The 15,511-nt window shown below is 42.4% G+C and overlaps 1 protein-coding gene across 2 annotated transcripts in view; it reads right to left on the bottom strand.

Moving 5' to 3' along the window:
- The window catches only part of LOC129833144 (DNA (cytosine-5)-methyltransferase 1-like), a 75,682-nt gene that overhangs the window by 19,192 nt on the left and 40,979 nt on the right, over window positions 1-15,511 (bottom strand). The gene's annotated exons all lie outside the window — the stretch shown is intronic.

Here is a 15,511-nt window from a genome sequence, read left to right as displayed (position 1 = left end):
TCTGTTATGGTGACCTGCTGTACAACTAACGCCTCATGTCCACGAGATGCCGCAAACTCTTTGACATTGAAGTAGTACGAACGCTACGTTAGGGATGCCGCACTAGGTGGTGGTCCGTTCTGTGTACCATGCGTTCAATATTTTCAAAACGCATATGCATCTGGTGGACATGGCGCAACTTGGCAAACGCACACGTGGGGATGGCGGGGGTGTGGTTTGTTTATTTATGGGTCATTTCAGTGGCAACAGAAATGGTATTTGAATTCCATAATTTTTTATTTGTATCTTGGAATTGATTTTTTTTAAAGTATTTGTAAAGCACAAATTTTATTCAGAATTTGAACTTATTTAATGATTTCAAACTGAGTTGAATGAATATTGCATTCAGTTTTAAAATTCAATTGGGTTGGCGCCACCCCTTGGGTTGTGCCGTGGCATCCTTGTCTCAGGATGGTAAGTTGGTGGTTGAAAACATCCCTCTAGTGGTGTGGGGGCTGTGCTTTGGCAAAGTGGGTGAGGTTATATCCTTCCTGTTTGGCCCTGTCCGGGGGTATCATCGGATGGGGCCACAGTGTCTCCTGACCCCTCCTGTCTCAGCCTCCAGTATTTATGCTGCAGTAGTTTATGTGTCGGGGGCTAGGGTCAGTTTGTTATATCTGGAGTACTTCTCCTGTCTTATCCGGTGTCCTGTGTGAATTTAAGTATGCTCTCTCTAATTCTCTCTCTCGGAGGACCTGAGCCCTAGGACCATGCCTCAGGACGACCTGGCATGATGACTCCTTGCTGTCCACCTGGCCGTGCTGCTGCTCCAGTTTCAACTGTTCTGCCTGCGGCTATGGAACCCTGACCTGTTCACCGGATGTGCTACCTGTCCCAGACCTGCTGTTTTCAACTCTCTAGAGACCGCAGGAGCAGTAGAGATACTCTTAATGATCGGCTATGAAAAGCCAACTGACATTTACTCCTGAGGTGCTGACTTGCTGCACCCTCGACAACTACTGTGATTATTATTATTTGACCATGCTGGTCATTTATGAACATTTGAACATCTTGGCCATGTTCTGTTATAATCTTCACCCGGCATAGCCAGAAGAGGACTGGCCACCCCTCATAGCCTGGTTCCTCTCTAGGTTTCTTCCTAGGTTTTGGCCTTTCTAGGGAGTTTTTCCTATCCACCGTGCTTCTACACCTGCATTGCTTGCTGTTTGGGGTTTTAGGCTGGGTTTCTGTACAGCACTTTGAGATATCAGCTGATGTACGAAGGGCTATATACATCAATTTGATTTGAATATTAAAATTAAATATTTATATATTCAGTTTCAATGTTGTAGGTATTGCATTCACTGTCTGTGTACCTGGTTTACAAATTATCATTTCAAGTTGATATAAATGAATATATTAAACTTCTCAGATGCATTCAGATTTCAAATTCAGTTCTATAAATTCAGATTGAAAACCAGAAACAACATCCTGGTGCTTTACAGTGCTTGACTTGGTCTGAAATAGGTGCCGGTACTCAATTTGGGTGCAGGTACTGTTTATATTAAGGTCCAGAAGCTCCACAATACTTTTGAGCTAATATTTTCTGAAAGTAACAGGTGCTCAAGCAGTAGAACATTTGAAATGCTGGTACTCAGCTCGGGTGAGCTCCTGCCTAAGTCAAGCGCTGCTACTTTGCCAGCCAGGAAAGGTAAAGGAGGACAGATTAAAGACTGTGTTAGCACACTTAGCTAAAGCATATAGAGACCCACATTGGAAGTGTCATAATACCCATAAAACCTAGCGGTCAAACAGGGAAATGGTTCCAATCGTTTCCCCAACATTCATTTTTTTCATAGGGGATTTTAGAAACACTTCAAAATAAGGGCTGTGTTTTGTGTAGGCTTACCCTGGGGTGACGTTTTGATAACCATTTAAATCACTCTGGGAGAAGGTGACTTTTATCAATATATTCGTCTCCATTTACTCTCCGATTCGAAAAATTAGCATCAAAGTAGACATCATGCAAGACTACAAATCCCTGCAAGCTCCTGCACGTCATCTCTATCTGACACCTTTGCTAACAGGTATTATATAAATTTAAAACTTGCACAAGACAGTTCACAGAAATGTCAATTTAAAGACATTTTGCCAATTTATTCATTACTACATGGTAGTTAATCTAGAGATTCTTAGCTTTGCCTCGATTAGGCAGTCTCATCCAGATCATCATGGCATTTGTAGTTCATTAGTATTTCATTTTGGGGGATTAAATACAGGCAAATATATTGATAAGTCACCTTGTCCCATGGAGATTTACAGTTATCAAAACATCACACCGGGGTAAGCCTACACAAAACACAGAAATTATTTTAAGTGTTTCTAAAATCCCCTATGGGGAAAATGAACAGTGGAAAAACGATTAGAACCATTTCCCCGTTTTGACCGCTAGGTTTTTAATGGGTATTATGACTCACACTGTGGTACTCTATATGGATAAATTCAGGAAGTTCAAAAGGACTGCACCCTGCTTGGTTATCAAGTACCGGGGCCCTCATTTATCGATGTTGCGTAGAAAAGCTTCTAAATTAACTGTACGGAAAAAAATAAAGTTGGCAAGTACAAAAAGGTTGGTATTTATCAATTGCTCGTATGCTTGATTTACACACACCTGTAAGTATTTTGCCTTGATAAATCAGACACGTTCTAAAACACTGTGCACGTGAAGTCTCATTTACATAAAGACCGCCCTAAATGACCATTTATGGTCACAAATCTTCCCTTTAAAGCTCCAAGAAATGTCACTAATTTCTGTTCTCCAACATGGAGAAATCAAAGAAAAAAACTTTTCGGGCGCAGAAATAGAACCTTTGATCACTGAAGTGGAAGCAAAACAAGTCATACTTTTTGGAGAACAAAAAATTGCTTGGGAGAAGGTTAGTGCTGTGGTCAATTCTGCCTCATCTGACTGCAGAACAGTTAATGAAATTAAAAAGAAATGGTTTGATTTAAAAACATATGCCAAAAAAGGGATATAAGTGCAACAGGAGGGCAGAGTGACTCTTCACTGTCTGCTATGGACCAACGCATTGGCAGCATAATTGGAGAGACCTCACACGGAACCCAAACCGGCTGCGCGTGTGCGCCATCATGCATACATTTATTTTGTCCCCCCACACCAAACGCGATCACGACACGCATGTTAAAATATCAAAACAAAATCTGAACCAATTACATTACGAAAAGCATTATACCTTTATGGCAATTTAGCTAGCTAGCTTGCACTTGCTAGCTAATTTGTCCTATTTAGCTAGCTAGCTAGCTTGCTGTTACTAGCTAATTTGTCCTGGGATATAAACATTGAGTTGTTATTTTACCTGAAATGCACAAGGTCCTCTACTCCGACAATGAATCCACACATAAAACGGTCAACCGAGTTGTTTCTAGTCAGCTCTCCTCCTTCTAGGCTTTTTCTTCTCTTGACTTTATTGCGATTGGCAACTTTCATAAATTAGGTGCATTACCGCCACTGACCTTGTTTGTCTTTCAGTCCCCCACGTGGGTATAACCAATGAGGAGTTGGCACATGGGTACCTGCTTCTATAAACCAATGAGGAAATGGGAGAGGCAGGATTTGCAGCGCGATCTGCGTCACAAATAGAACTGACTTCTATTTTAGCACTTGGCAACGCAGACACTTGTTGGCGCAATAATTGAATAATATAGATTTCTAAATGTATTTTGCCACGTGCACCGACGCGAGCGAAGTAGTCAGCCTGTGATGCAGTCCTGAAACAACAAGAGATCAACACATCAATTCTTGGACTCAAACAGCAGCTGGAGGATGTATGCAACGGCCTGAGAGAGAAATCAACCATTGAAAGAACTTGTTGATTGTGTCAAAGATGTGAGACAAATTCTGGCACAATGTAAACGTGTTTTCCTTGTCGATTTGATTACAATATTTGGAAGAACAGATACCTAAAACCGTTGTATGATATTGACTCTTGTCCTCAGTGTCAGGGCTTTTATGGGTGGTGGGAAACACTCCCTGTCAGGCATGAGCTCATCGTGTCTGAGTGGGTCATTCCACTGAATTACACTTTTGATTGCAATGTTGTGAAGCACACTGCAAGCCTTGACAATGTAGCAAACCTAAAAAGGAATTTGCACGTTGTATTACATCCACGTAATGTCATTTGAAGATATGTAATTTCATAGGCAAACCTTGCTAAGCTGGTATTGCAGTGTGCCTCCTGTCCCAGACAAGCACAGCCAATGCCCTTTCAGCAGGCCTATGGTGCGCTCCACTGTTGTTCTGGTGAGTGCGTGGCCTTGGTTGTACCTTGCCTCTTGTTGGTTTGGGGGGTTTGTGAGGGGAGTCATCAGCCATGTTTTTAATGGGTAGCCCCGGTCTCCTGCAGTTATGAACGCAACATTCAGTTTCCCAGTAGAGGTCTAACATGGCAAAAAAAAACACAAGTCACTTACCAATAAGCCATCCATCCTCAACGGCTCCTTCCTGGAGGTTAGGGCCGACTGAACTGTTCTGCGCAATGAATGAATCATGTTTCCCACCTGGCCATTTGGCCACTACATTCAACAAAGCCAAATGTGAATCACAGATGACCTGCACATTGACAGAATGGAAACCTTTTCTGTTGACGAAGTTGAATTCGTTCAATGATGGTGCTTTCATTGCAATGTGGGTGCAGTCAATTGCTCTAATGACATATGGAAATCCTTTTTCACTTTGGCCTGTTGCACAGCAGTGTATGGTGTCGTGTCTTTGGCTATGCCGGATTAAGTGATATGACATGCTATTCTATAAAATCCTTTCTCTGTAATTAATATTACCTGATTGAGCTAATTATGTAAATGTAATTAACTAGAAAGTCGGGGCACCACAAAATAATATTTATAGAGCAGTTATCTTCTGAATAAACTCTTAAAGACCTAGTAATATTTTACATCAATAGCAGTCAATATTAATTATCACCTTATTTCAGTCTCATCTGAAAGTTGTAAATTCTTGGTTATCTTCACGAACCCTGGCTAACAAGTTGAATCAGCAATACAAAATTGAGTTTAATTATTTATTTACTAAATACCTAACTAATCACACAGAATTACATATACACAGAATGAATCATACCTTGATTACAAATTATGTCATAAAGGAAAACGTCCCTAGCGGACGGAACAGATATGACAGCTGGTTACACAAAGAAAAAGGGGTTGGGTTTGAGTGAAAGAGTGGGAAGACTGAAGAACAAAGGGAGAAGCGATGTCTCAATCGGGCCGTAGGCAGCTACTCTATCGTAAATACAGAATCTTATGCATTCTAAATTACCGCCGATTTGGAAAAGGAAAATGCTATAAATATTTACTCTGAGCTGCGCTTCAATAGGTTGGTGGTAGATGGAAGGCCATGTTGCCCAACAGAGTCCTTTGAAGAGTGTCTCTGGTGGTGAACGGGAAACGTTGTAGTGTCATCATTGTGTGGTAGACGGGATACTCTGTCTGTCCTCTCCTAGCCCACGTTTACAGCGGCCGCTGCTAACTCAACGGCTAGGAGGTATCCCTTCTGTAGCGAGTAAGAGTTCAAAGTTCATACCATTCGCAACCAAGCTCACGCTGAGGTTGGCTTCGTTCTGTAGTTATTATCTGAATCCTTCTGACATCGGACCGTCATCCTAATATACCCGGAACAGGAGGTTACATTTTCGTCAAGGGCTTATATAGTGGAGGGAGAGAAGGGTGTGTTTCATAGTTTATAACCCATGTCTCTTCACAGGGGCGGGCCACTGATTGAGCAGAGCTCTAATCTTATGAAAACCCAATTCTCTCATTTGGAAGCTAAAATATACATTTAATCTTTTCACAAATAGTTTCATTTAAATTGCACGACAATTCCATGTAAATCGGATAACTATAATGTGTAGACTTTCCCAGATACAGTTTATGTCGTCCTGTCATCAGTCATAATGTCTCAGATGACAACCGAACTGACATCATTTTCATTAAGTACCAATGCATATTTTCAACTGGTTCTATTACCGAAATATGGTTCCTTTCCCTCCACTTGTTTGATGTTCCCAGACTCTCTATGTTTAACAAAGGCTATTCAAGAGTCCCTCAGTCGAGTCAAGAGAGAGAAGGGAGAAAGGTATTTATGGGGGGGTCATAAACCTCACCCACAGGCCAACTTCATAACAACGGAAACAATGTATTGTGGGGTCAATAAAATAATACCACGAAGGACTGCAGGCAATATTCGGCTCATGGTTGGTTGTGAAATGCCAGACCGATCCGCAATCTCCCGTTGGAATGTTCCAGTGGCCAAAATTCCCAGGGTGGAGAGTAGAGGTTGACTGATTAATCGGAATGGCTGATTAATTAGGGCCGATTTCAAGTTTTCATAACAATCGGAAATCGGTATATATATTTTTTTACACCTTTATTTAACTAGGCAAGTCAGTTAAGAACACATTCTTATTTTCAATGACGGCCTAGGAACGGTGGGTTAACTGCCTTGTTCAGGGGCAGAACAACAGATTTTTACCTTGTCAGCTCGGGGATTCAATCTTGCAACCTTACAGTTAACTAGTCCAACGCTCTAACCACCTGCCTTACATTGCACTCCACGGGGAGCCTGCCTGTTACGTGAATGCAGTAAGAAGCCAAGGTAAGTTGCTAGCTAGCATTAAACTTATCTTATAAAAAACAACCAATCAATCAATCATAATCACTAGTTAACTACACGTGGTTGATGATATTACTAGTTTATCTAGCGTGTCCTGCGTTGCATATAATCGATGCGGTGCGCATTCGCAAAAAAGGACTGTCGTTGCTCCAATGTGTACCTAACCATAAACATCAATGCCTTTCTTAAAATCAATACACAAGTATATATTTTTAAACCTGCATATTTAGTTAATATTGCCTGCTAACATGACTCGTTGCAAACAGTGAAGACTATTTCTTCCTAACAAAGACAGCCAACTTCGCCAAATGAGGGATGATTTAACAAAAGCGCATTTGCAAAAAAAGCACAATCGTTGCACGACTGTACCTAACCATAAACATCAAGGCCTTTCTTAAAATCAATACACAGAAGTATATATTTTTAAACCTGCATATTTAGCTAAAAGAAATCCAGGTTAGCAGGCAATGTTAACCAGGTGAAATTGTGTCACTTCTATTGCGTTCATTGCACGCAGAGTCAGTGTATATGCAACAGTTTGGGCCGCCTAATTTGCTAGAATTTTACGTAATTATGACATAACATTGAAGGTTGTGCAATGTAACAGGAATATTTAGACTTAGGGATGCCACCACTTACATAAAATACGTAACGGTTCCGTATTTCACTGAAAGAATAAACGTCTTGTTTTCGAGATGATAGTGTCCGGATTCGACCATATTAATATCCTAAGGCTCGTATTTCTGTGTTATTATGTTATAAGTAAGTCTATGATTTGATAGAGCAGTATGAGCGGTGGTAGGCAGCAGCAGGCTCGTAAGCATTCATTCAAACAGCACTTTTGTGCGTTTTGCCAGCAGCTCTTCGTTGTGCTTCAAGCATTGCGCTGTTTATGACTTCAAGCCTATCAACTCCCGAGATTAGGCTGGTGTAACCGATGTGAAATGGCTAGCTAGTTAGCGGGGGGCGCGCTAATAGCGTTTCAAACGTCACTCGCTCTGAGACTTGGAGTAGTTGTTCCCTTTGCTCTGCATGGGCCGCGGCTTTTGTAGAGCGATGGGTAACGATGCTTCGAGGGTGGCTGTTGTCGATGTGTTCCTGGTTCGAGCGAGGAGAGGGATGGAAGCTATACTGTTACACTGGCAATACTAAAGTGCCTATAAGAACATCCAATAATCAAAGGTATATGAAATACAAATCGTATAGAGAGAAATAGTCCTATAATTCCTATAATAACTACAACCTAAAACTTCTTACCTGGGAATATTGAAGACTCATGTTAAAAGGAACCACCAGCTTTCATATGTTCTCATGTTCTGAGCAAGGAACTTAAACGTTAGCTTTCTTACATGGCACATATTGCACTTTTACTTTCTTCTCCAACACTTTGTTTTTGCATTATTTAAACCAAATTGAACATGTTTCATTATTTATTTGAGGCTAAATTGACTTTATTGATGTATTATATTAAGTTAAAATACGTGTTCATTCAGTATTGTTGTAATTGTCATTATTACATTATTTACATATTATTATTTTTTAAATCGGCCAATTAATCGGTATCTGCTTTTTTTGGTCCTCCAATAATCGGTATCGGCATTGAAAAATCATAATCGGTCAACCTCTGTGGAGAAGACTTGGGTATGCACTGGGATGGCATTGGTGCGTTTCGTCTCCCTTTCTAATACTGGAGTTGGTTGCAGAGATACAATAAAATATGCCTTGGAAAACTAAATCGACTAATAAGCCAAGTGTCGCTCTCAGCAAAAAAATCTGCACGCTCATTGAAAACACGCTCCCTGCGTAATGCAGCTTGTGCCAGATCCTCAAGCAATGCAAGATTTTCCATTTTGGACAAGTCACAACGCCTCAATGTTGCCTTTTATACTATTTAACTGGTTTAAATCAATTGCCTCCAACCTTACATTCCACTCTCTTTCTAATTGACTTTATTATTCAATTAGGCTTGAATGTTTTCATTTTTGTGAATTTGATAGAACCCTGAGAGAACTATTAGTAGCTTAATTGTCTATAAAATAAATACATTAATAAACTATTAATGTATTATCTTTTTCTTCATAGTTTATGATTTGGTCCAGTATGTCAATCCTTTCTCCATTTGGTGGATGGTATTTCATTAGCAGTTTGACTTTTCTACCACAAGGTGCTGTGAGTACGCATGGTCAGAGGTTTGCTTAAATTTGCACACATTCTCAAGTATAAGTACAAATTGATAAATCCCACACATTCTCAAATATAAGTGAAAATGGATAAATCCCACACTTTGCTTAGAAATGATCGCACGCATGGTTTACGAACATTTCTGTTCGTACGTAACACTGATAAATGAGGGCCCAGGATGATGTCTATGGTTTTGAATCTGAATTTAGAAAACTGAATCTGAATGCATCTGAAAAGTTGAATACAGTGCATTCGGAAAGTATTCAGACCCTTTGACTTTTTATACATTTTGTTACGTTACAGCCATATTCTAAAATGTATTTAAAAAAATATATATATATATAATCAATCTACACACACTGCCCCACAATGACAAAGCGAAAACAGGTTGACATTTTTGCAAATTTCTAAAAATAAAATGTAAAAAAAACATGATTTACATAAGTATTCAGACCATTTGCTATGAGACTCGAAATTGAGTTCAGGTGCATGCTGTTCCATTGATCATCATTGAGATGTTTCTACAAATTGATTGGAGTCCACCTGTGGTCAATTCAATTGATTGGACATGATTTGGAAAGGCACACACCTGTCTATATAAGGTCCCACAGTTGACAGTGCATGTCAGAGCAAAAAACAAGCCATGAAGTCAAATGAATTGTCCATAGAGCTCCGAGACAGGATTGTGTCGAGGCACAGATCTGGGGAAGGGTACCAAAACATTTATGCAGCATTGAAGGTCCCCAAGAACACAGTGGCCTTCATTGTTCTTAAATGAAAGAAGTTTGGAACCACCAAGACTCTTCCTAGAGCTGGGTGCCCGGACAAACTGAGCAATCGGGGGAAGGTCCTTGGTCAGGGAGGTGACCAAGAACCCAATGGTCACTCTGACAGAGCTCTAGAGTTCCTCTGTGGAGATGGGAGAAAATTCCAGAAGGACAACCATCTCTGCAGCACTCCACCAATCAGGCCTTTGTGGTAGAGTGGCCAGATGGAAGCCACTCCTCAGTAAAAGGCACATGAAATCCTGCTTGGAGTTTGCCAAAATGTACCTAAAGACTCTCAGACCATGAGAAACTAGATCCTCTGGTCTGATGAAACCAAGATTTAACTATTGGGCCTGAATGCCAAGCGTCACGTTTGGAGGAAACCTGGCACCCTCCTTACGGTGAAGCATGGTGGTGGCAGCATTATGCTGTAGGGATGTTGTTCAGCAGTAGGGACTGGGAGACTAGTCAGGATTGAGGGAAAGATGAACAGCGCAAAGTACAGAGAGATCCTTGATGAAAACCTGCTTGAGAGCGCTCAGGACTTCAGACTGGGGTGAAGGATAACCTTCCAACAGGACAACAACCCGAAGCACACAGCCAAGACAACGCAGAGTGGCTACGGGACAAGTCTCTGAATGTCCTTGAGTGGCCCAGCCAGAGCCTGGACTTGAACCCGATCGAACATCTCTGAAGAGACCTGGAGCGACGCTCCCCATCCAACCTGACAGAGCTTGAGAGGATCTGCAGAGAAGAATGGGATTAACTTCCCAAATACAGGTGTGCCAAGAAGACTCAAGACTGTAATCGCTGCCAAAGGTGCTTCAAATTACTGATTAAAGGGTCTGAATACTTATGTAAATGTCATTTCAGTTTTGTATTTATTTATTTTTGTGCAAAAATTCTTAACCTGTTTTTGCTTTGTCATAATGGGGTATTTTGTGTAGATTGATGAGTGGGGAAACTATTTAATATATTTTAGAATAGGCATGTCTATCTGGAATAGTGTATCTGAATGCGATGCCTCAGATGAAATAAGCCGCGTATTTCATTCATTATCAATGGAGAAAGCTCAAAACTGCGGAGGATAGCAGAGAGGGGGATGGTGGGATTTGTGTGAAGCATAAACACAATCAGGTTCAAGCACTCGCCGTAATCAGCAGGTTAGGAAGAGTACACAACCATTCTAGGGGGCACTCTGCCACAAATGTGCTCATTTGATCTTTTCCAGCTCCAAACAGCGTGGTGGCGAGTCAATAAGCAAGTCTAATCTAGGCAAGCAACAATACAGGCTCCAGACATCACAAGCCAGCAAAAAAAAGTTACACACACACTCATAAACACACAACCTCGTGTGATGGATAGCTGTCGGCTATATTAGCCACGATTTACCGTTATTTGGTGCAGCTTCAAATGTCGAACAAAGTTGGAAATTGTCTCGCCTCTGTCTGTAATTTTCTTCCAACACGTTTTGCAAATTGCAATCTGTTTTTTGTTTATACAGCGTCGTCTTTATATCCGAAAATAATACTTTTGCGTATCATCATTCCAAGGCCTCCATCTGAATTCACCCGCCGACGTTCCTCTGCACTGCCACACACAATTTGATTGGCTGCTGTCCGATTCAAACTGTAATCCGTTAAATGAAGAGTTGATGCGCTGCACACTTTTTGTAATAGCATCATTTTTTATATTTGGGCTTGGGGAGGGTATGAAGTCAGGTCGAGTCATAAGGCTCAAATCCAAGTCAAGTCACGAGTCATTGGTGTCAAAGTCGAGTTGCAAGTCATCATATTTGTGACTCGAGTCCACACTTCTGGTACATAGTGTCTTTATTGATATAAAAAACGTTTTCTATATTAAAGGGTACTTCGTTTAATATAACAGGCTTTTAAAATGTAATATTGGTGCACAATTTCTACTTAAAATATCAAAGGGACTCAAAAGGGACTCATTTCGTGGAACGACCAGTACACAACAGCAACATTGTCTATTGTCGAAAAACAAACCTAAATAATTGCAAGTGTGTCCAGTAAAATGTAATTAAAATCGTCACAGAACCATTGAGCACATAACATAAGCCAGCATCTCTTCATATTTATTTGGGGTAGGACAAATGGAACGAATAGATAGACATAGATCTATATTATCTGCATTATGCAACCGAAAACTACAGTTAATAATGAATGTGTAAAAATACAAAGCATCCATGAATAAAAAATAAATAATTATATTCATACTCAACATATGATAGAAATTAGTGCTGTGAATGAAAGTGAAATGTACAAGTAAAATTAGTATTTCACCAGAAGGTGGCACTAGTTCATTACGGTTGATGTGCAGTGAATTTCTTGAGGCTGAGAGCATATGAGCTCCTTTGTGTGTGTGTTTTTTTGCTGTGATATATCTATACAGGAATGTGCAGCTGACTCCAAGTGACTGAATGTTTTAAACTCGCAAGTGTGCAGTCTTGTTTTTCCCAATGTGGATGCCTGTTTGTGGGTGTGCCTGTGTGGCTGGCATGAGTGTGTTCATGTCTTTCTAAGCATATGCAGCTGTTTCAGTTGAGCTTTCTGCGCACAGCGTAACCCTTTATGCATTTTGTGTTCTTCACCTACAGGTTTCTGGACTGTAATATCTTGCTGCTGAGCGCTGGAAATTCTTGGCCACGTTCCCAACAGCGCAAGGACATGGCTAAAAGGGATCCAGCTTTTGTCAAATTAACTTCAAAAGTACATTTTCGCATTTTACAAAACCCTTTTGCTAACCTTGACCTAAGTCTCATAACCTGCTACATTAATTATACTAACCTGCTACGAAAAGTAAAATCGGACTTTCATTTGACAAAAGCTGGATCCCTTCTAGCCATGACCACACGCACTACAGCCTCCTGGGGCTGATTTAGCCAATGTTCCCACCCAGGAATCCAGGACTTCTGACAGCAACCAGGCCAGACTCTCTTTCAAGGCCACACTCCGTCAGCCTCTCCAAGGCTGTGGCCCAAGGCCAGCCGGGAACCTCTCCCTCAAAAGGCTGTCTCCCGTCTTCATGGAGCTCCCAGAGAAACAGCCACTCTCTCCGGCGACAAAATGGCGCCGGAGGGGATGGCCGCCGTTTTACGGTCTCCTAACAAATTGTGCTATTATGTGTTTTTTTTCTCGCAATATTTGGAAATTATTTTGTACATAATGTTTCTGCAACCGCATCTTACGGAAGAAAAGAGCTTCTGGATATCAGGACAGCGATCCCTCACCTCCGATTAGACGAAGATTTCTTCAACAATAACAAGCAGGACTCACATGATATTCTCCTAACACCCCACAGGGCAGACATTCCAATTATTCGCAAAAGAAAGCGACGCAGAGGACGAAGAGCCGGATGCCTCATCCGGACCCGCAGAAGGCAACTAGGAAAGCTGCCGTTACCGTCAATATTACTCGCCAACGTGCAATCATTGGACAATAAACTAGACGAGGTACGATCACGAATATCCTACCAACGGGACATCAAAACCTGTAATATCCTATGTTTCACGAAATCGTGGCTGAATGACGACATGGATATTCAGCTAGCGGGATACACGCTGCACCGGCAAGATAGAACAGCACACTTCGGTAAGACGAGGGGGGGGGGGGGGGGGGGGTCTGTGCATATTTGTAAACAACAGCTGGTGCACGAAATTTAAGGAAGTCTCTAGATTTTGCTCGCCTGAAGTAGAGTATATTGTGATAAATTGCAGGCCAAACTACTTGCCTAGAGAGTTCTCAGCTATACTTTTCGTGGCTGTTTATTTACCACCATAGATGCTGGCACTAAGACCGCACTCAGTCAGCTGTATAAGGAAATAAGCAAACAGGAAACCACTCACCCAGAGGTGGCGCTCCTAGTGGCCGGAGACTTTAATGCAGGGAAACTTAAATCAGTTCTACCAAATCTCTATCAACATTTAAATGTGCAACCAGAGGGAAAAAAATTCTAGATCACCTGTACTCAACACACAGAGACGCGTACAAAGCTCTCCCTCGCCCTCCATTTGGTAAACCCGACCACAACTCTATCCTCCTGATTCCTGCTTACAAGCTAAAATTAAAGCAGGAAGCACCAGTGACTCGGTCTATAAAAAAATGGTCAGATGAAGCAGATGCCAAACTAGAGGATTGCTTTGCTATCACAGACTTTAACATGTTCTGCGATTCTTCCGACGACATTGAGGAATACACCACATCAGTCACTGGCTTTATCAATAAGTGCATTGAGGACGTTGTGACTGTCCCCACAGTGACTGTACGTACATACCCCAACCAGAAGCCACGGATTACAGGCAACTTTCGCACTGAGCTAAAGGGTAGAGCTGCCGCTTTCAAGGTGCGGGACTTTAACCCGGAAGCTTACCAGAAAGCTTACAAAGCTTTCTTGTAAGCTTACACTGGCTCCAACGCTCGTCGGATGTGGCAGGCCTTGCAAACTATTACAGACTACAATGGGAAGCACAGCCGCGAGCTGCTCAGTGACACGAGCCTACCAGACGAGCTAAATCACTTCTATGCCCGCTTCGAGGCAAGCAACACTGAGGCATGCATGAGAGCATCAGCTGTTCCGGACAACTGTGTGATCACGCTCTCCGTAGCCGGCGTGAGTAAGACCTTTAAACAGGTCAACATACACAAGGCTGCGGGGCCAGATGGATTACCAGGACGTGTGCTCCGGGCATGTGCTGACCAACTGGCAGGTGTCTTCACTGACATTTTCAACATGTCCCTGATTGAGTCTGTAATCCCAACATGCTTCAAGCAGACCACCATAGTCCCTGTGCCCAAGAACAAAGGCAACCTGCCTAAATGACTACAGACCCTTAGCACTCACGTCTGTAGCCATGAAGTGCTTTGAAAGGCTGGTAATGGCTCACATCAACACCATTATCCCAGAAACCCTAGACCCACTCCAATTTGCATACCGCCTAAACAAATCCACAGATGATGCAATCTCTATTGCACTCCACACTGCCCTTTCCCACCTGGACAAAAGGAACACCTATGTGAGAATGCTGTTCATTGACTACAGCTCAGCGTTCAACACCAAAGTACCTCAAAGCTCATCACCAAGCTAAGGAACCTGGGACTAAACACCTCCCTCTGCAACTGGATCCTGGATTTCCTGACAGGCCGCCCCCAGGTGGTGAGGGTAGCAACACATCTGCCACGCTGACCCTCAACACTGGAGCTCCCCAGGGGTGCGTGCTCAGTCCCCTCCTGTACTCCCTGTTCACCCACGACTGCATGGCCAGGCACGACTCCAATATAGGGAGGAGGTCAGAGACCTGGCCGGGTGGTGCCAGAATAACAACCTATCCCTCAACGTAACGAAGACTAAGGAGATGATTGTGGACTACAGGAAAAGGAGTACCGAGCACGTCCCCATTCTCATCGACGGGGCTGTAGTGGAGCAGGTTGAGAGCTTCAAATTCCTTGGTGTCCACATCAACAACAAACTAGAATGGTCCAAACAAATCAAGACAGTGTTGAAGAGGGCACGACAAAGCCTATTCCCCCTCAGGAAACTAAAAAGATTTGGCATGGGTCCTGAGATCCTCAAAAGGTTCTACAGCTGCAACATCGAGAGCATCCTGACCAGTTGCATCACTGCCTGGTACGGCAATTGCTCGGCCTCCGACCGCAAGGCACTTCAGAGGGTAGTGTGTACGGCCCAGTACATCACTGGGGCAAAGCTGCCTGCCATCCAGGACCTCTACACCAGGCGGTGTCAGAGGAAGGCCCTAAAAATTGTCAAAGACCCCAGCCACCCCAGTCAGACTGTTCTCTCTACTACCGCATGGCAAGCGGTACCGGAGTGCCAAGTCTAGGACAAAAAGGCTTCTCAA

The sequence above is a fragment of the Salvelinus fontinalis genome, chromosome 34 (assembly GCF_029448725.1).
Source record: "Salvelinus fontinalis isolate EN_2023a chromosome 34, ASM2944872v1, whole genome shotgun sequence".
Classification (NCBI taxonomy): domain Eukaryota; kingdom Metazoa; phylum Chordata; class Actinopteri; order Salmoniformes; family Salmonidae; genus Salvelinus; species Salvelinus fontinalis.
This window is presented reverse-complemented; position numbering and strand designations above follow the sequence as displayed.